Genomic DNA, 22,413 nt, shown 5'->3' with positions numbered 1-22,413 from the left:
AATACCTGAAATCATAGAAAAACACACAAACTCATATTAAAGTTCAGAAATATGAATTTAGCATAAAAACTAATGAAAACATCCCTAAAAGTAGCTAGATTATACTAAAACTATCTAAAAACAATGCCAAAAAGCGTATAAATTATCCGCTTATCACAACACCAAACTTAAATTGTTGCTTGTCCCCAAGCAACTGAAAATCAATTAGGATAAAAAGAAGAGAATATACTATAAATTCCAAAATATCAATGAATATTAATTCTAATTAGATGAGCGGGACTTGTAGCTTTTTGCTTCTGAACAGTTTTGGCATCTCACTTTTTCCTTTGAAGTTTAGAATGATTGGCATCTATAGGAACTTAGAATTTCAGATAGTGTTATTGATTCTCCTAGTTAAGTTTGTTGATTCTTGAACACAGCTACTTTTATGAGTCTTGGCCGTAGCCCTAAGCACTTTGTTTTCCAGTATTACCACCGGATACATAAATGCCACAGACACATGACTGGGTGAACCTTTTTAGATTGTGACTTAGCTTTGCTAAAATCCCCAGTTAGAGGTGTCCAGAGCTCTTAAGCACACTCTTTTTGCTTTGGATCACAACTTTAACCACTCAGTCTCAAGCTTTTCACTTGGACCTGCATGCCACAAGCACATGGTTAGGGACAGCTTGATTTAGCCGCTTAGGCTTGGATTTTATTTCCTTGGGCCCTCCTATCCATTGATGGTCAAAGCCTTAGATCCTTTTTACCCTTGCCTTTTGGTTTTAAGGGCTATTGGCTTTTTTTGCTTGCTTTTTCTTTTTCTTTCTATTTTTTTTCGCAAGCTTTTGCTTTTTCACTGCTTTTTCTTGCTTCAAGCATCAATTTTCATGGTTTTTCAGATTGTCAATAACATTCTCTTTGTTCATCATTCTTTCAAGAGCCAACAATTTTAGCATTCATAAACAACAAGATAAAAAATATGCACTGTTCAATCATTCATTCAGAAAACAAAAAGTATTGTCACCACATCAATATAATTAAACTAATTTCAAGGATAATTTTGAAACTCATGTACTTCTTGTTCTTTTGAATTAAAACATATTTCATTTAAGAGAGGTGAAGGATTTATGGAATTTATTCATAATTTTAAGACATAGTTACTACATACTAATGATCATGAAGTAGAGACACAAAACAAAACATATAGCATAAAAATCGAAAAATAGAGAAATAAGAACAAGGAATGAGTCCACCTTAGTGGCGTCTTCTTCTTGAGGGACCAATGATGTCCTTAAGCTCTTCTATGTCTCTTCCTTGCCTTTGTTGCTCCTCCCTCATTGCTCTTTGATCTTCTCTAATTTCATGGAGAATGATGGAGTGCTCTTGATGTTCCACCCTTAATTGATCCACATTATAACTCAAATCTTCTAGAGAAGTGTTGAGTTGTTCCCAATAGTTGTTGGGGGGAAAGTGCATCTCTTGAGGTATTTCCGGGATTTCTTGGTGATGAGCTTCTTCATGCGTCTCTTGGGATCCATGAGTGGGCTCTCTTGTTTGCTTCATCCTTTTCTTAGTGATGGGCTTGTCCTCCTCAATGGGGATGTCTCCTTCTATGATAACTCTAGCTGAGTAACATAGATGGCAAATAAGATGAGGAAAAGCTAGCCTTGCCAAAGTAGAGGGCTTATCGGCTATTTTGTAGAATTCAAGGGAGATAACTTCATGAATTTCTACTTCGTCTCTAATCATGATGCTATGGATCATGAGGGCCCAATCCACAGTAACTTCAGATCGGTTGCTAGTGGGGATGATGGAGCGTTGGATGAACTCCAACCATCCTCTAGCCATAGGCTTGAGGTCCAGTCTTCTTAATTGAACCGGCTTGCCTTTGGAGTCTCTTTTCCATTGAGCTCCTTGAACACATATGTTCCTAAGGACTTGGTCCAACCTTTGATCAAAGTTGACCCTTCTTGTGTAGGGGTGTGCATCTCCTTGCATCATGGGCAAGTTGAATGCCAACCTCACATTTTCCGGACTAAAATCTAAGTATTTTCCCCAAACCATTGTAAGATAGTTCTTTGGATTCGGGTTCATACTTTGATCATGGTTCCTAGTGATCCATGCATTGGCATAGAACTCTTGAACCATTAAGATTTCGACTTGTTGGATGGGGTTGGTTAGAACTTCCCAACCTCTTCTTTGGATCTCATGTCGGATCTCCGGATACTCATTTTTCTTGAGCTTGAAAGGGACCTCGGAGATCACCTTCTTCTTGGCCACAACATCATAGAAGTGGTCTTGATGGGCTTTGGAGATGAATCTTTCCATCTCCCATGACTCGGAGGTGAAAGCTTTTGTCTTCCCTTTTTCTTTTCTAGAGGTTTCTCCAGTCTTAGGTGCCATTGATAGTTACGGAAAAACAAAAAGCTATGCTTTTACCATACCAAACTTAAAATATTGCTCGCCCTCGAGCAAGAGAAGAAAGAAAAGAAGGAGAAGAAGAGAAAATATGGAGGAGAGTAGGGGAGGTGTATTCGGCCAAGGTGTAGAAGAGGGGGTTGTGTTGCGTAAAAATTAAGGAGAATGGAGGGGTTTATATAGGGAGAGGAGAGGGGGTAGGTTCGGCCATTTAGGGTGGGTTTGGGTGGAAAAGAAATTTGAATTTTGAAGGTAGGTGGGGTTTATAGGGAAGAGTGGATGGATGTGAGTGGTGAAGGGGGTAATTGGGAAGAGAGATTGAGGTGATTGGTGAAGGGTTTTGGGGAAGAGTGTTTATTGGAAAGAGAGGATGAATGTTGAGAAGAGGGGAGAATATGGTAGGTGGGGATCCTGTGGGGTCCACAGATCCTGAGATGATCATGTGGGGTCCACAGATCCTGAGGTGTCAAGGATTTACATCCCTGTACCAATTAGGCATGTAAAATGCCTTTGCATGCAATTCTGGCATTTAAACACCAAAGTGATGTATGTTCTGGGCGTTCAACGCCCATGTGCAGCATGTTTCTGGCGTTGAACGCCTGTTCCATGCTTGTTTCTGGCGTTCAGCTCCAACTCTCCTCAGGGTGCATTCCTGGCGTTTGAACGCCAGGATGTTGCTTGTTTCTGGCGTTCAATGCCAGATCCATGTTTTGTTCTGGCATTGAACGCCAGCCAGATGCTCTTTACTGGCGTTTAAATGCCAGTAAGTCCTTCTTTCAGGGTGTGATTTTTCTTCTGCTGTTTTTGATTCTGTTTTTAATTTTAATATTTTTTTCGTGACTCCACATGATCATGAACCTAATAAAACATAAAAGAACAATGAAAATAAAAATTGGGTTGCCTCTCAATAAGCACTTCTTTAATGTCAATAGCTTGACAGTGGGCTCTCATGGAGCCTCACAGGTGATCAGGTCAATGTTGTATAGTTCCAACACCAAACTTAGAGTTTGGTTGTGGGGATTCAACACCAAACTTAGAGTTTGGTTGTGGCCTCCCAACACCAAACTTAGAGTTTGACTGTGGGGGCTCTGTTTGACTCTGTACTAAGAGAAGCTCTGTATGCTTACTCTCCCTTATTACAGAAGGATAGCCATGTGTCTTAAACACAAGGTAGTCCCCATTCAATTGAAGGACTAATTCTCCTCTGTTAACATCTATCACAGCTTCTGCTGTGGCTAGGAAAGGTCTTTCAAGGATGATGCATTCATCCTCCTCTTTCTTAGTGTCTAAGATTATGAAATTAGCAGGAATGTAAAGGCCTTTAACCTTTACTAACACGTCCTCTACTAATCCATAAGCTTGTCTTACTGACTTGTCTGCCAATTGTAATGAGAATAAGGCAGGTTGTACCTCAATGATCCCCAGTTTCTCCATTACAGAGAGTGGCATAAGGTTTATACCTGACCCCAGGTCACATAGAGCTTTTTCAAGGATCATGGTACCTATGGTGCAGGGTATTACGAATTTGCTAGGATCTTGTCTCTTTTGAGGTAAAGTTTGCTGAACCCATGTATCTAGTTCACTAATGAGCAAGGGAGGTTCACCTTCCCAAGTCTCATTACTAAATAACTTGGCATTCAGCTTCATGATAGCTCCTAAATATTGAGCAACTTGCTCTCTGGTCACATCTTCATCCTCTTCAGAGGAAGAATAATCTTCAGAGCTCATGAATGGCAGAAGGAGATTTAATGGGATCTCTATGGTCTCTATATGAGCCTTAGATTCCCTTGGGTCCTCAATAGGAAACTCCTTCCTGCTTGAGAGACGTCCCATGAGATCTTCCTCATTGGGATTCGTGTCCTCTCCCTCCTTCTTGCATTCGGCCATGTTGAGTATATCAATGGCCTTGCACTCTCTCTTTGGATTTTCTTCAGTATTGCTTGGGAGACTACTAGGAGGGGTTTCAGTGATTTTCTTACTCAGCTGGCCCACTTGTGCCTCCAGATTTCTGACGGAGGACCTTGTTTCACTCATGAAACTTAAAGTGGCCTTAGACAGATCAGAGACTAAATTTGCTAAGTTAGAGGTACTCTGCTCATAATTCTCTGTCTGTTGCTGAGAAGATGATGGATAAGGCTTGATATTGCTGAGCCTATTTCTTCCACCATTATTAAAGCCTTGTTGAGGCTTTTGTTGATCCTTCCATGAGAAATTTAGATGATTTCTCCATGATGAATTATAGGTGTTTCCATAAGGTTCACCTAAGTAATTTACCTCTGCTATTGCAGGGTTATCAGGATCATAAGCTTCTTCTTCAGAAGATGCCTCTTTAGTACTGTTGGATGTATTTTTCCATCCATTCAGACTCTGAGAAATCATGTTGACTTGATGAGTCAACATTTTGTTCTGAGCCAATATGGCATTCAGAGCATCAATTTCAAGAACTCCCTTCCTTTGAGGCGTCCCATTATTCACGGAATTCCTCTCAGAAGTGTACATGAACTGGTTATTTGCAACCATGTCAATAAGTTCTTGAACTTCTGCAGGCGTTTTCTTTAGGTGAATGGATCCACCTGCAGAATGGTCCAATGACATCTTAGAGAACTCAGATAGACCATAATAGAATATATCTATCATGGTCCATTCTGAAAACATGTCAGAAGGACATCTTTTGGTCATCTATTTGTATCTTTTCCAAGCTTCATAGAGGGATTCACCATCTTTTTGTTTGAAGGTCTGAACATCCACTCTCAGCTTGCTCAGCTTTTGAGGAGGAAATAACTTAGCCAAGAAGGCCGTGACCAGCTTATCCCAAGAGTCCAGGCTATCTTTAGGTTAAGAATCCAACCATGTTCTAGCTCTGTCTCTTACAGCAAAATGAAAAAGCATGAGCCTGTAGACTTCAGGATCTACTCCATTAGTCTTAACAGTCTCACAGATCTGTAAGAACTCAGTTAAGAACTGGTAGGGATCTTCTGATGGAAGTCCATGAAACTTGCAGTTCTGTTGTATTAGAGCAACTAATTGAGGTTCCAACTCAAAATTGTTTGCTCCAATGGCAGGAATTGAGATGCTTCTTCCATCAAACTTGGACATAGGTGTAGTATAATCACCAAGCATCCTTCTTGCATTATTGTTGTTGGGTTCGGCTGCCATCTCCTTTTCTTGTTCGAAAATTTTAGCAAGGTTGTCTCTGGATTATTGTAATTTAGCTTCTCTTAGTTTCCTCTTCAGAGTCCTTTCAGGTTCTGGATCAGCTTCAACAAGAATGCCTTTTTTCTTGTTCCTGCTCATATGAAAGAGAAGAGAACAAGAAAAGAAGAGAAGAGGAATCCTCTATGTCACAGTAAAGAGGTTCCTTATTGTTAGTAGAAGAAGAAAGGGAATAAAGAAAGGAGAATCCAAACAGAAGGGTGAAGATAGGGGTAGTAATTTGAGATGAAGAGAAGTGAAGAGAGGTGTTAGTAAATGAATAAATAATTAGGAAAAGATGAGAGAGGGAGAAATTTTCGAAATTAAATTTTGAAAAGGAGTTAAATGATTTTCAAAAATAAAGATAAGAAATAAAATTAAAATTAAAAATTGAAACAATTAATTAATTTAAGAATAATTTTGAAAAAGGGGGAGATATTTTCGAAAATTAGAGAGGGAAAAGTAGTTAAGTTGTTTTGAAAAAGATAAGAAACAAACAAAAAGTTAGTTAGTTAGTTGAAAAAGATTTGAAAATCAAATTTGAAAAGATAAAAAGATAAGAAATTAGAAAAGATATTTTAAAATCAAATATTTGAAAAAGATAAAATTTTGAAAAAGATATGATATAAAAGATAAGATAAGATAGATTTAATTCTTAAAATTAAAATTAATTACTTGACTAATAAGAGACTAAAAGATATGATTCTATAATTTAGAGATTGAACCTTTCTTAACAAGAAAGTAACAAACTTTCAAATTTTTGAATCAATCACATTAATTGTTAGCATAATTTTTGAAAATAAAGATAAAATTAAGAAAAAGATTTTTGAAAAATATTTTAAAGAATTTTCGAAAATTATTAAGAAAAATGAAAAAGATTTAATTTTTGAAAAAGTTTTAAAAAGATAAGATTTTTAAAATTTGAAAATTTGACTTGACTTACAAGAAACAACTAATTTAAAAAATTTTTTGACTAAGTCAACCCAAATTTTCGAAATATTGAGAGAAAAAAAGAAAAGATATTTTTTGATTTTTGAATTTTTTAATTATGAGAGAGAAAAACATAAAAAATGACTCACAACATGAAAATTATGAATCAAAACACATGATGCATGCAAGAACACTATGAATGTCAAGATGAACACCAAGAACACTTTGAAGATCATGATGAACATCAAGAACATTTTTTTGAAAAATTTTTGATGCAAAGAAAACATGCAAGACACCAAACTTAGAAATCTTTAATGCTTAGACAATATGAATGCAAAAATGCACATTAAAAACAATAAAAGACACAAAACAAGAAAACATCAAGATCAAACAAGAAGACTTACCAAGAACAACTTGAAGATCTTGAAGAACACTATGAATGCATGAATTTTCGAAAAAATAATGCATAAATTTTAAAAAACATGCAATTGATACCAAACTTAAAAATTGACTCAAGACTCAAACAAGAAACACAAAATATTTTTGATTTTTTATGATTTTATGATTTTTTGTATTTTCTTAATAGATTTTTCGAAAACATATTGGAAAAATAAAATAAGAAATTCAAAATTTTTAATAAGAATTCGAGGAATCTTTCAATGTTAGTCTAAAGCTCCAATCCAAGGGTTGGGCATAGCTTAATAGCCAGCCAGCTTTAGAAGATATAAATCAGGCATGCAACAGCTGATATTTCATCCAACTCCATAGACATACCCGTTATGTTGACAAGTGGAAGTCTCAATCTAAAAGGATTTGGATATAGCTTTACAGCCCGTCAGGCTTCAACATGTTACTATGAAACTCTAGAATTCATTCTTAAAAATTTTGGAATAATTTTCAAAAACAAAGTGAAAAATTTTGAAAATTTTTTGAAAAGAAAATAGAAAGAAAATTACCTAATCTGAGCAACAAGATGAACCGTCAGTTGTCCAAACTCGAACAATCCCCGGCAACGGCGCCAAAAACTTGGTGTTGTTGCCGGATCAGAAAAACTTGGCGCTGTTGTTGCACGTAATTGTGATTCAAACAATCCCCGTCAACGGCGCCAAAAACTTGGTGCACGGAATTGTGATCATCAACAATGGCGCCAAAAACTTGGTAGCGCTCTCAAACGTGAATCACACTTAGTCACAACTCCGCACAACTAACCAGCAAGTGCACTGGGTCGTCCAAGTAATACCTTACGTGAGAAAGGTTCGATCCCACGGAGATTGTTGGTATGAAGCAAGCTATGGTCACCTTGTAAATCTCAGTCAGGCGGATAATAGATGGTTATGGATTTTCGAATAATAATAAATAATAAACATAAAATAAAGATAGAGTTACTCATGTAATTCAATGGTAGGAATTTCAGACAAGTGTATGGAGGTGCTGTGTTCCTTCTGAATCTCTGCTTTCCTACTGTTTTTATCCAATCCTTCTTACTCCTTTCCATGGCAAGCTGTATGTAGGGCATCACCGTTGTCAATGGCTACATCCCATCCTCTCAGTGAAAATGGTCCAAATGCTCTGTCACAGCACGGCTAATCATCTGTCGGTTCTCGATCATGTTGGAATAGAATCCCTTAATTCTTTTGCGTTTGTCATCACGCCCAACAATCGCGAGTTTGAAGCTCGTCACAGTCATTCAATCCCAGAATCCTACTCGGAATACCACAGACAAGGTTAGACTTTCCGGATTCCCATGAATGCCGCCATCATTCTAGCTTATACCATGAAGATTCTGATTAAGGAATCCAAGAGATATGCGTCCGGTTTAAGGTAGAACGGAAGTGGTTGTCAGTCACGCGTTCATAGGTGAGAATGATGATGAGTGTCACGGATCATCACATTCATCATGTTGAAATGCAACAAATATCTTAGAATAAGAACAAGCGAAATTGAATAGAAAATAGTAGTAATTGCATTGAAACTTGAGGTACAGCAGAGCTCCACACCCTTAATCTATGGTGTGTAGAAACTCCACCGTTGAAAATACATAAGTGATGAAGGTTCAGGCATGGCCGAATGGCCAGCCCCCAAAACATGATCAATAGTCTCCTAAGATGAATAATAAAATAAAACTGAGACCAAAGATGTCTAATACAATAGTAAAAAGTCCTATTTATACTAGACTAGCTACTAGGGTTTACAGAAGTAAGTAATTGATGCAGAAATCCCCTTCTGGGGCCCACTTGGTGTGTGCTTAGGCTGAGCTTGATCTTTACACGAGCTGAGGCTTCTATTGGAGTTGAATGCCAAGTTGTAACGTGTTTTTGGCGTTCAACTCTGGTTCGTTACGTTTTTCTGGCGTTTGACTCCAGAATGCAGCATGGAACTGGCGTTGAGCACCAGTTTACGTCATCTAATCTCGAATAAAGTATGGACTATTATATATTGCTTGAAAGCTCTGGATGTCTACTTTCCAACTGATGAGCGGATAATTTGTACACTTTTTGGCATTGTTTTTAGTATGTTTTTAGTATCTTTTAGTTAGTTTTTAGTATATTTTTATTAGTTTTTAGTTAAAATTCACTTTTCTGGACTTTACTATGAGTTTGTGTGTTTTTCTGTGATTTCAGGTATTTTCTGACTGAAATTGAAGGTTCTGAGCAAAAATCTGATTCAGAGACTAAAAAGGACTGCAGATGCTGTTGGATTCTGACCTCCCTGCACTCGAAGTGGATTTTCTGGAGCTACAGAAGCCCAATTGGCGCGCTCTCAACGGCATTGGAAAGTAGATATCCTGGGCTTTCCAGCAATATATGATAGTCCATACTTTGCCCAAGATTTGATGGCCCAAACCGGCGTAGCAATTCGGCCTCAGAAATTCCAGCGTTAAACGCCGGAACTGGCATAAAACTTGGAGTTAAACGCCCAAACTGGCATGAAAGCTGGCGTTTAACTCCAGAAAAGGTCTCTACACGAAAATGCTTCATTGCTCAGCCCAAGCACACACCAAGTGGGCCCGGAAGTGGATTTTTCTGTCATTCACTCATTTCTGTAAACCTTAGGATGCTAGTTTACTATTAATAGGACCTTTTGACATTGTATCTGTACCTCATGACACTTTACACGTTTCTTTGTGTACCTTCCACGGCATGAGTCTCTAAACCCCATGGTTGGGGGTGAGGAGCTCTGCTGTGTCTTGATGGATTAATGCAATTACTACTGTTTCTTATTCAATCATGCTTGCTTCCATTCTAAGATATCACTTGCTCTTAACCCGGATGAATGTGATGATCCGTGACACTCATCATCATTCTCAACTATGAACGTGTGCCTGACAACCACCTCCGTTCTATTTTAGATTAAGTAGATATCTCTTGGATTCCTTAACCAGAATCTTCGTGGTATAAGCTAGAACTGATGGCGGCATTCAAAAGAATCCGGAAGGTCTAAACCTTGTCTGTGGTATTCTGAGTAGGATTCAATGATTGAATGACTGTGACGTGCTTCAAACTCCTAGCAGGCGGGGCGTTAGTGACAGACGCAAAAGGATCGATGGATTCTATTCCGGCCTGACCGAGAACCGACAGCTGATTAGCCATGCTGTGACAGAGCATAGGAACATTTTCACTGAGAGGATGGGAGGTAGCCACTGACAATGGTGAAACGCTACATACAGCTTGCCATGGAAGGAGCCTTGCGTGTTTGATGAAGAAGACAGTAGGAAAGCAGAGATTCAGAAGATGGAGCATCTCCAAAACCTCAACCTATTCTCCATTACTGAAAAACAAGTAACCAATTCATGTTCTTTTGCTTTTTACAATCAATCCTGATAATTTCTGATATCCTGACTAAGATTTACAAGATAACCATAGCTTGCTTCAAGCCGACAATCTCCGTGGGATCGACCCTTGCTCACGCAAGGTATTACTTGGACGACCCAGTGCACTTGCTGGTTAGTTGTGCGGGATTGCAAAAGTGTTATTGCAATTTCGTGCACCATGTTTTTGGCGCCGTTGCCGGGGATTGTTCGAGTTTGGACAACTGACGGCTTATCTTGTTGCTTAGATTAGGACTGTTTTATTTTTGTTAGTTTAGAGTCTTTTAGTTGAGTCTAGTTTCATATTCTAAGTTTGGTGTCAATTGCATGCTTTTGTTTTTCTTTTAAAATTTTTGATTTTGCATGTTCCTAGTCCCTTTTTGATTCATAAAAATTCTAAGTTTGGTGTCCTCTTTGTGTTTTTCCTTTAAAATTTTCGAAAATTAGTGTTTGATTTTCTAAAAATTTTAAGTTTGGTGTCTTTTTGTTGTTTTTCTCTTTCCTCTTTTCGAAAATCAAATCTTTTACAAAAAAATTTTTCAATCATATCTTTTTAATTGCTATTTTCAAAATCTTTTTAATTAGCTAATTGATTCAGTTCTCAATTTGCTTTGATCTTATTTTCTTTTTGATTTTCGAATTTTTATTTTAATTTTCTTTTGTTTTATTTTATTTTTTTCGTTTAACTCAAAAAAAAAAAACAAAATTTATCTATTTGCAATCATTATCATTTCCCTTTTGTCCATTATGGACCTAAGAGGGATTGATCAGTCCAAAAGGACTCTGGGGTCATATGCTAACCCCATTACAGCTGCATATGGGAGTAGCATCTGTACACCTCCCATCAAAGCAAGCAGCTTTGAGCTAAATCCTCAACTCATTATCATAGTGCAGCAAAATTGCCAGTATTCCGGTCTTCCACAGGAAGAACCTACTGAGTTTCTGGCACAGTTCTTACAAATTGCTGACACAGTACATGATAAAGAGGTAGATCAGGAGGTCTACAGACTATTACTGTTTCCATTTGCTGTAAAAGATCAAGCAAAAAGGTGGTTGAATAACCAACCTACAGCAAGCATAAAGACATGGAAACAGTTGTCAGACAAATTCCTGAATCATTTTTACCCTCCAAAGAGGATGACACAGCTAAGGCTGGACATCCAAGGCTTTAAACAAGAGGATAATGAATCCCTTTATAATGCCTGGGAGAGGTATAGAGGTATGCTTAGAAAATGCCCCTCTGAAATATTTTCAGAGTGGGTACAGTTAGACATCTTCTACTATGGGCTCACAGAAAAAGCTCAGATGTCTTTAGACCACTTAGCTGGTGGATCTATACACATGAGGAAGACAATTGAAGAAGCTCAAGAGCTTATAGACACTGTTGCTAGAAACCAATACTTATATTCTAGCAATGAGTTCGTTCCAAAAGAGGAAGTCATGGCATTAGTCACTGATCCTAATCCTCAAGAACAGATGAATGAGCTTAATCAACAATTGCTCCTGATGACAGAACAGTTAGCAGAATTTAAAGAAATGCTCCATGATACTAAGGTTGCTAACAAGAACATAGAACTGCAGTTGAATCAAGCAAAATAGCAAATATCTAAACAAATAACAGAAGAATGTCAAGCAGTTCAACTGAGGAGTGGGAGAGCACTGAATACCACTGCTCAAAGGAACAAAAAGCCAAACAAGGAACAATTGACAGAGGACAACCAAACCACTGTTCAAAATCCCTCTGAGGACAGTAAGAGCTCAGAGAGGAATATTGGCGTTCAAACGCCAGAAAGGGAAGGAAAGCTGGCGTTAAACGCCCATTCCTTGCCCAGTTCTGGCGTTCAAACGCCAGAAAAGGGGGAAAAGTTGGCGTTAAACGCCCATTTTCCACCCAATCCTGGCGTTCAGACGCCAAGGGAGGATCAGACACCTGAGAGTGCTGACAGTAATCCCTCTAACAAGGCTTCTTCAACCACTTCTGTAAGGAATAAACCTGCAGCATCTAAGGTTGAAGAATATCAAGCCAAGATGCCTTATCCTCAGAAACTCCGCAAAGCAGAACAGGATAAGCAATTTGCCCGCTCTGCAGACTATCTAAGAACTCTTGAAATAAAGATTCCGTTTGCAGAGGCACTTGAGCAAATACCCTCTTATGCTAAGTTCATGAAAGAGATCTTAAGTCATAAGAAGGATTGGAGAGAAACTGAAAAAGTGTTTCTCACTGAAGAATGCAGTGCAGTCATTCTGAAAAGCTTACCAGAAAAGCTTCAAGATCCTGGAAGCTTTATGATACCATGTACATTAGAAGGTGCTTGCACCAAGACAGCTCTATGTGATCTTGGAGCAAGCATCAATCTAATACCTGCATCCACTATCAGAAAGCTTGGGTTGGCTGGAGAAGTCAAACCAACCAGGATATGCCTCCAACTTGCTGATGGCTCCATTAAACACCCATCAGGAATAATAGAGGACATAATTGTCAAGGTTGGGCCCTTTGCCTTTCCCACTGACTTTGTGGTGCTGGAAATGGAGGAGCACAAGAGTGCAAGTCTTATTCTAGGAAGACCTTTCCTAGCAACTGGACGAACTCTCATTGATGTACAAAGAGGGGAAGTAACCCTCAGAGTCAATGAGGATGAGTTCAAGTTGAATACTGTAAAAGCTATGCAGTATCCAGACACACCAAATGACTGCATGAGCGCTGACATTATTGACTCTCTGGTAGAAGAGATCAATATGGCTGAAAGCCTAGAATCAGAGCTTGAGGACATCTTCAAAGATGCTCAACCTGATCAAGAAGAACTAGAGGAAGCAAAGGAATTTTCGAAAATTCCTCAGGAGGAGGATAAACCTCCCAAACCTGAACTCAAACCTCTACCACCATCCCTGAAGTATGCATTTCTGGGAAAAGGTGACACTTTTCCAGTGATTATAAGCTCTGCTTTAAATCCACAGGAAGAGGAAGCACTGATTCAAGTGCTAAGGACACACAAGACAGCTCTTGGGTGGTCCATAAGTGATCTCAAGGGCATTAGCCCAGCTAGATGCATGCACAAGATCCTGTTGGAGGATAATGCCAAACCAGTGGTCCAACCACAGAGAAGGCTAAATCCAGCCATGAAGGAGGTGGTGCAGAAAGAGGTCACTAAATTACTAGAGGCTGGAATTATTTATCCTATTTCTGATAGCCCCTGGGTGAGCCCTGTCCAAGTTGTCCCCAAAAAGGGAGGCATGACAGTGGTTCATAATGAAAAAAATAAACTGGTTCCTACAAGAACAGTCACAGGGTGGCGCATGTGTATTGACTACAGAAGGCTCAATACAGCCACCAGAAAGGATCACTTCCCTTTACCATTCATAGACCAAATGCTAGAAAGACTAGCTGGTCATGACTACTACTGCTTTTTGGATGGCTATTCAGGCTACAACCAAATTGCAGTAGATCCTCAGGACCAAGAGAAAACAGCATTCACTTGCCCTTCTGGCGTGTTTGCCTACAGAAGGATGCCTTTTGGTCTGTGCAATGCACCTGCAACCTTTCAGAGGTGCATGCTCTCTATCTTCTCAGATATGGTAGAGAAATTTCTGGAAGTCTTCATGGACGACTTCTCAGTGTATGGAGACTCATTCAGCTCCTGTCTTAACCACCTAGCACTTGTCTTGAAAAGATGCCAAGAGACTAACCTGGTTTTAAACTGGGAGAAATGTCACTTTATGGTGACTGAGGGAATTGTCCTTGGGCACAAAATTTCAAGCAGGGAATAGAGGTGGATAAGGCAAAGGTAGAGGTAATTGAAAAATTACCACCACCTGCCAATGTTAAGGCAATCAGAAGCTTTCTGGGGCATGCAGGATTTTATAGAAGGTTTATAAAGGATTTTTCGAAAATTGCAAAGCCTTTGAGTAACCTGCTAGCTGCTGACACACCATTTGTGTTTGACACACAGTGTCTGCAGGCATTTGAGACCCTGAAAGCTAAGCTGGTCACAGCACCAGTCATCTCTGCACCAGATTGGACATTGCCATTTGAATTAATGTGTGATGCAGTGACCATGCCATTGGTGCAGTGTTGGGACAGAGGCATAACAAACTTCTGCATGTCATTTACTATGCTAGCCGTGTTCTAAATGATGCACAGAAGAATTACACAACCACAGAAAAAGAATTACTTGCAGTGGTTTATGCCATTGACAAGTTTAGATCTTATCTAGTAGGATCCATGGTGGTTGTGTACACTGACCATGCTGCTCTTAAATACTTACTCACAAAGCAGGATTCAAAACCCAGGCTTATCAGATGGGTGTTGCTTCTGCAAGAGTTTGATATAGAAATAAGAGACAGAAAAGGGACAGAGAACCAAGTAGCTGATCATCTGTCCCGAATAGAACCAGTAGCTGGGGCGTCCCTCCCTTCTACTGAGATCTCTGAGACTTTCCCAGATGAGCAACTCTTTGCCAATCAGGAAGCTCCATGGTTTGCAGATATGGCAAACTATAAAGCTGTGAGGTTCATACACAAGGAGTACAGCAATGTGCAAAGAAAGAAATTAATTTCAGATGCCAAGTACTACCTCTGGGATGAACCATATCTCTTTAAGAGATGTGCTGACGGAGTGATCCGCAGATGTGTACCCAGAGAAGAAGCACAAAGGATCTTATGGCATTGCCATGGATCACAGTGTGGAGGACATTTTGGAAGTGAGCGAACAGCCACTAAAGTCCTCCAGTGTGGCTTCTACTGGCCTACTCTCTATAAAGATTCCCGAGAGTTTGTGCGTAACTGTGACAGTTGCCAAAGAGCTGGTAACCTGCCTCACGGATATGCCATGCCTCAACAAGGGATATTAGAGATAGAATTGTTTGATGTATGGGGAATTGACTTCATAGGTCCATTCCCACCATCATACTCAAACACTTACATTCTGGTGGCATTGGACTATGTATCTAAATGGGTAGAAGCAATTGCTACACCCACTAATGATACTAAGACCGTGCTAAAGTTCCTCCAGAAACATATCTTCAGCAGATTTGGTGTTCCCAGAGTACTAATCAGTGATGGGGGCACTCATTTCTGCAATAAACAGTTGTACTCTGCTATGGTTAAATATGGAATCAGCCATAAAGTGGCAACTCCGTATCATCCACAGACAAATGGGCAAGCTGAAGTCTCTAACAGAGAGCTAAAAAGAATCCTAGAACGGACTGTGATAGCCCGAAGAAAGGATTGGGCAAAAAGCTTGGATGATGCTCTGTGGGCATACAGAACAGCATTCAAGACTCCTATAGGAACCTCTCCATACCAACTGGTGTATGGGAAGGCCTGTCATTTGCCCGTGGAACTGGAGCATAAAGCCTACTGGGCAACCAGATTCCTAAACATGGATGCTCAGTTAGCTGGTGAAAAAAGATTGCTCCAGTTAAATGAGCTAGAGGAGTTCAGACTCAATGCCTTTAAAAATGCAAAAATTTATAAGGAAAAGGCAAAGAAGTGGCATGACAAGAAATTGTCAACCAGAGTCTTTGAGCCAGGACAAAAAGTTCTGCTCTTCAACTCCAAGCTCAAATTGTTCCCAGGAAAACTCAAATCCCGGTGGAGGGGTCCGTATGTGATCACAGGAGTGTCACCATATGGATATGTTGAGCTTCAGGATATTGATTCTGACAAAAAGTTCATTGTTAATGGACAGAGAATCAAGCATTATCTTGAGAGCAATTTTGAGCAGGAATGCTCAACACTGAGACTTGAGTGATTCTCAGTAAAGGTCCAGCTAAAGACAGTAAAGAAGCGCTTGCTGGGAGGCAACCCAGTCATTAGGAGGTTATATGATTAGTTCTTACAGAGGCAAGTATCAAAAATGAAGGAATTCACAGGGTTACAGAAGGATTCAGCTCAAAAAGCAGAGAAAATGAGCTTACTGGCGAAAAAACGCTAGTAAGGGGCATTTTGGGCGTTAAACGCCAGAATGGGTACCATTCTGGGCGTTTAACGCCAGGAATGGTGCCATTTTGGGCGTTAAACGCCAGAATGGGCACCATTCTGGGCGTTTAACGCCAGGTGTGCAGCATCCTGGGGGTTTAGAAAAACGCCCAGTGATAAAGACTTTCTGGCGTTTAACGCCAGCCAGGGCACCTGGCTGGGCGTTAAACGTCCAAAAGGGGCAACAAATGGGCGTTAAACGCCAGAATGGGTGCCATTTTGGGCGTTTAACGCCAGAAAGGTGGGGGGACCACAATTTCGTTTTCAACTCAAATTTTTTCAAACTTTCCTTTTCTTACCCATACTCTTCTACATAAATGCACTTCAACCTTTCATCATTCACTTTCAAATTTTCACAAATCAAAACCATTCTTCAAATCTATCTCAAATTAATCCCAAATCTCTTTCAAAAACTCACCCTTTTCTCAAATCCTTTCCATATCTTCTCAAATCTCCTTTCATATTTCTTTTTTTCGAAAACTTCCCTCCCCACCTTATAAATACACGTTTGGCTCCCTCATTCCACCACACCATTCGAATTTCCTCTTCCTCCCCATCTCTTCTCTCTTTTCTTTTGCTTGAGGACAAGCAAACCTCTAAGTTTGGTGTGCTTTTCCGTGATCACTAAGCCAAGATTCATCAAGATCATGGCTCCTAAGGGAAAACAAACCAATTTAAGAGGAAAGAAAGAGACTAATCCAAAGAATCTTTGGAATCAAGAGAAGTTCTTAACTAAAGAACATGAAGACCATTATCACAAAATAATGGGTCTGAGGTCAGTGATCCCGGAAGTTAAATTTGATCTGAAAGAAGATGAATATCCGAGGATCCAAGAGCAAATTCGAAACAGAGGATGGGAAGTTCTAACCAATCCTGAGACAAAGGTTGGAAGGAACATGGTTCAGGAATTCTACTCAAATCTGTGGCTGACAGATAAGCAGAGAATGACTGGAACCGCTTACCATACCTATAGAACCATGGTCAGAGGGAAAGTTATGTACTTCCATCTGGACAAAATAAGAGAAATCTTTAAGTTGCCTCAACTGCAAGATGATCCTGACTCCTTTAATAGGAGGATGGTGAGAGTAGATAAGGAGTTGGATCAAGTTCTAGAGGACATTTGCCTCCCTGGAACTAAGTGGATAACCAATTCTAAGGGTGTCCCAAACCAACTCAAGAGGGGAGACCTCAAACCAACTGCAAGAGGTTGGCTAGACTTTATTGGGCGTTCCATACTGCCCACTAGCAACCGTTCTGAGGTCACCATCAAGAGAGCAGTGATGATTCATTGCATTATGCTTGGAAAAGAAGTGGAGGTTCATCATGTGATTACCTGTGAGATCTACACAATTGCAAATAGGAATTCCATTGTAACCAAACTGGCCTACCCAAGCTTGATCTCCTTGCTCTGTAAAGAGGCTGGGGTGAAGATGGGAGCAGATGAATTCATACCCATTGAACATCCAATCACCAAGAAGTCAATGGAAGGAACAAGAGAAGCAGGGGCGTGAACTCCAAGAGATGAAACGCCAAAAGCTCTCCTCTCAAGCTGAGGGAGCATCCACTTCTCAAAATCAAGGTTGTTGAGTCCTAACTCTGTGAAAACCTCTATCATTAGGAGCCTATTTTTGCGTTTTTCTTTTGTTTTCTATTCCTATTTTTATTTTTTTAGTCTCATCTTATATCTATATTTGAGTCTTGTTCTTAATTCATAATTAATAAAATTTAAAGTTTATGCCTTAAAGCTATGAATGTCCTATGAATCCATCACCTCTCTTAAATGAAAAATGCTTTAACCACAAAAGAACAAGAAGTACAGGATTTCGAAATTAATCCTTGAAACTAGTTGAATTAGCTTGATGTGGTGACAATACTTTTTGTTTTCTGAATGAATGCTTGAACAGTGCATATGTCTTTTGAATTTGTTGTTTTGAGAATGTTAAAATTGTTGGCTCTTGAAAGAATGAGGAGAAAGAGAACTGTTATTGAGGATCTGAAAAATCATCAAAATGATTCTTGAAGCAAGAAAAAGCAGTGAATATTAAAAAAAAAAAATTTTTTTTCGAAAAAAAAAGAGAAGAAAAGAAAAGAAGAAAAGAAAAAGAAAGAAATAAAGTTGTGAACCAAGGCAAAAAGAGTGTGCTTAAGAACCTTGGACACCTCTAATTGGGGACTCTAGCAAAGCTGAGTCACAATCTAAAAAGGTTCACCCAATTATGTGTCTGTGGCATGTATGTATCCGGTGGTAATACTGGAAGACAGAGTGCTTTGGGCCACAGCCAAGACTCATACACTAGCTATGTTCAAGAATCATCATACTTAACTAGGAGAATCAATAACACTATCTGAGTTCTGAGTTCTCATAGATGCCAATCATTCTGAACTTCAAAGGATAGAGTGAGATGCCAAAACTGTTCGGAGGCAAAAAGCTACTAGTCCCGCTCATCTAATTGGAACTATGTTTCTTTGATATTTTGGAGTCTATAGTATATTCTCTTCTTTTTATTCTATTTTGATTTTCAGTTGCTTGGGGACAAGCAACAATTTAAGTTTGGTGTTGTGATGAGCGGATAATTTGTACACTTTTTGGCATTGTTTTTAGTATGTTTTTAGTATCTTTTAGTTAGTTTTTAGTATATTTTTATTAGTTTTTAGTTAAAATTCACTTTTCTGGACTTTACTATGAGTTTGTGTATTTTTCTGTGATTTCAGGTATTTGCTGACTGAAATTGAAGGTTCTGAGCAAAAATCTGATTCAGAGACTAAAAAGGACTGCAGATGCTGTTGGATTCTGACCTCCCTGCACTCGAAGTGGATTTTCTGGAGCTACAGAAGCCCAATTGGCGCGCTCTCAACGGCATTGGAAAGTAGACATCCTGGGCTTTCCAGCAATATATGATAGTCCATACTTTGCCCAAGATTTGATGGCCTAAAACGGCGTAGCAATTCGGCCTCAGAAATTCCAGCGTTAAACGCCGGAACTGGCATAAAACTTGGAGTTAAACGCCCAAACTGGCATGAAAGCTGGCGTTTAACTCTAGAAAAGGTCTCTACACGAAAATGCTTCATTGCTCAGCCCAAGCACACACCAAGTGGTTCCGGAAGTGGATTTTTCTGTCATTCACTCATTTCTGTAAACCTTAGGATGCTAGTTTACTATTAATAGGACCTTTTGACATTGTATCTGTACCTCATGACACTTTACACGTTTCTTTGTGTACCTTCCACGGCATGAGTCTCTAAACCCCATGGTTGGGGGTGAGGAGCTCTGCTGTGTCTTGATGGATTAATGCAATTACTACTGTTTCTTATTCAATCATGCTTGCTTCCATTCTAAGATATCACTTGCTCTTAACCCGGATGAATGTGATGATCCGTGACACTCATCATCATTCTCAACTATGAACGTGTGCCTGACAACCACCTCCATTCTATTTTAGATTAAGTAGATATCTCTTGGATTCCTTAACCAGAATCTTCGTGGTATAAGCTAGAACTGATGGCGGCATTCAAAAGAATCCGGAAGGTCTAAACCTTGTCTGTGGTATTCTGAGTAGGATTCAATGATTGAATGACTGTGACGTGCTTCAAACTCCTAGCAGGCGGGGCGTTAGTGACAGACGCAAAAGGATCGATGGATTCTATTCCGGCCTGACCGAGAACCGACAGCTGATTAGCCATGCTGTGACAGAGCATAGGAACATTTTCACTGAGAGGATGGGAGGTAGCCACTGACAACGGTGAAACCCTACATACAGCTTGCCATGGAAGGAGCCTTGCGTGTTTGATGAAGAAGACAGTAGGAAAGCAGAGATTCAGAAGATGGAGCATCTCCAAAACCTCAACCTATTCTCCATTACTGAAAAACAAGTAACCAATTCATGTTCTTTTGCTTTTTACAATCAATCCTGATAATTTCTGATATCCTGACTAAGATTTACAAGATAACCATAGCTTGCTTCAAGCCGACAATCTCCGTGGGATCGACCCTTGCTCACGCAAGGTATTACTTGGACGACCCAGTGCACTTGCTGGTTAGTTGTGCGGGATTGCAAAAGTGTTATTGCAATTTCGTGCACCACCAACGTTGTTAAGAGCGCGCCATTTGGAGTTCTATTTTAAGTGTAGGAAGGTCAGAATTCAACAGCATCAGCAGTCCTTTGTCAGCCTCCTTATCAAAGTTTTGCTCAGGTCCCTCAATTTCAGCCAGAAAATACATGAAATCATAGAAAAATACACAAACTCATAGTAAAGTCCAGAAATGTGAATTTAGCATAAAAACTAATGAAAACATCCCTAAAAGTAGCTAGATTATACTAAAACTATCTAAAAATAATGCCAAAAAGCGTATAAATTATCCGCTCATCAATGGTCAACTTAGAGCTCTTTGTGGCTTTAAGAGTAAGAGAGAGATGGTTAGTGGTAGGAGTTGTCATGCAAGATTCAATATGGTTGTATGCTCCAAGTTGAAATGCAAAAGTTGGTGTAGAGCTCAATTAAATGGGTCTAGGAAGTTATTTGGTCGCTTCAGTGAGAATTCAGATTGTTTACCACCCGGTTGGAACAATGGTGATCCACACAATGACGAGTGCAATAGCAAGGTTTGGGACCCCGAAATTCAGTCTAGCAATCAACACTCTTGGGGCCTTGTCCCTTGCTTTAACTTGCTTGATGGTGTTTGGCGCCTAGTTTGGGATCCCGGAGGCCATTGGAATTACAAACAATGGTAGAGATTCCTGGATGAGTTCAAGCACAAGCCACCATGACAAGGAGCTCACCAATTGTCCAACTTAAGGACAATAACTAAAAGTGCTAGGTGGGAGACAACCCACCATGGTATGATCGTTCCTTTTCATTCTTAGTTTTATTTTATTTTATTTATATAAGTGTTATTTTATTTTATTCCCAAGGGAGAGGATTAGGACTTGTGAATAGAAGTTGGTTCACTACTTAACTTTCCCTTATTCGGTAAGGGTTAACTAGTTAGAAACAACAATCAATTATTAACTGATCTTGGGAAATTCAACAAGGATAGAACTTTCGATTAATCTTCTCCTAGTCAAGGCATTTTATTTATTTTAATTACATAAAACCTCTTGTTTATTTTCCTTGCTTTAAATTATAATTAATTATTTTATCATTCCCCACTCTAAAAATTCTTAGAAAAACCTGTAATCAATAGTAACACACTTCCCTGCAGTTCATTGAGAGACGACCCGAGGTTTGAATACTTTGGTTTTTACTTTTTAGAGGTTTTGTTACTTGTGACAACCAAACTTTTGTATGAAAGGATTCTTTGTTGGTTTAGAAGCTATACTTGCAATTAGAACATATTTGTGAATTCTAGACCACACAAAAATCCGTTCGTCAAAATGGCGCCATTGTCGGGAAATTGCAAACGTGTGCCTTATAATTGGTTATTGTAAATATTTACTTTTTGCTGGTTTGTTAGTTTTTGTTAGTTTAGGACTTAGTTGCTTATTTTTACTAGTTTCTGTTTTTCTTTTCTTTAACTAGTATGAATTCTCATCCCTCTGACTATGAGTTTAGTTCAAATTATGTTGTAGGGAATGGATGCTACAATGAGAATATGCATCATGGATGGGAGAATCAAAGATGGGAGGAGCCACAAGGATTTGATCAACCCTCTTGGCATCAACCTCCACCAACATACTGTGACCAAGAACCATTCCAAGAAGCATATCAAAATAACAGCTATGGTGAGCACTCTTTTGATTATCAACAACCACCGTCATACGCCTATGAACCCCCTCCACAACATAATTGTGAACCACCATACTCACAAGCCCCTTACCACCAAACATCCCCATATGACCCTAGTCCTTATCCACCATACCAACCACCATATGAACCATACATAGAACCATCCCAATTCCAAAATAATTGGCCCCTTTCCTCTTCCTATGACGAGATGCTTTAATCTTTTGCACAAGGACAAAAGATCCTGGATAGCGCACTTACCAGTCTGACCTCTGCTTTGCAAGCTCTTGCCTCACAGGTTGGACTTTCTTTTCAACCACATAATGATCTCTCCATCCCATCACCCCCTCCATGGAAGAGCACCCACATCCATCAATCCAAGAGCA

Source organism: Arachis stenosperma, chromosome 10 (assembly GCF_014773155.1).
Source record: "Arachis stenosperma cultivar V10309 chromosome 10, arast.V10309.gnm1.PFL2, whole genome shotgun sequence".
Classification (NCBI taxonomy): Eukaryota; Viridiplantae; Streptophyta; class Magnoliopsida; order Fabales; family Fabaceae; genus Arachis; species Arachis stenosperma.
This window is presented reverse-complemented; position numbering follows the sequence as displayed.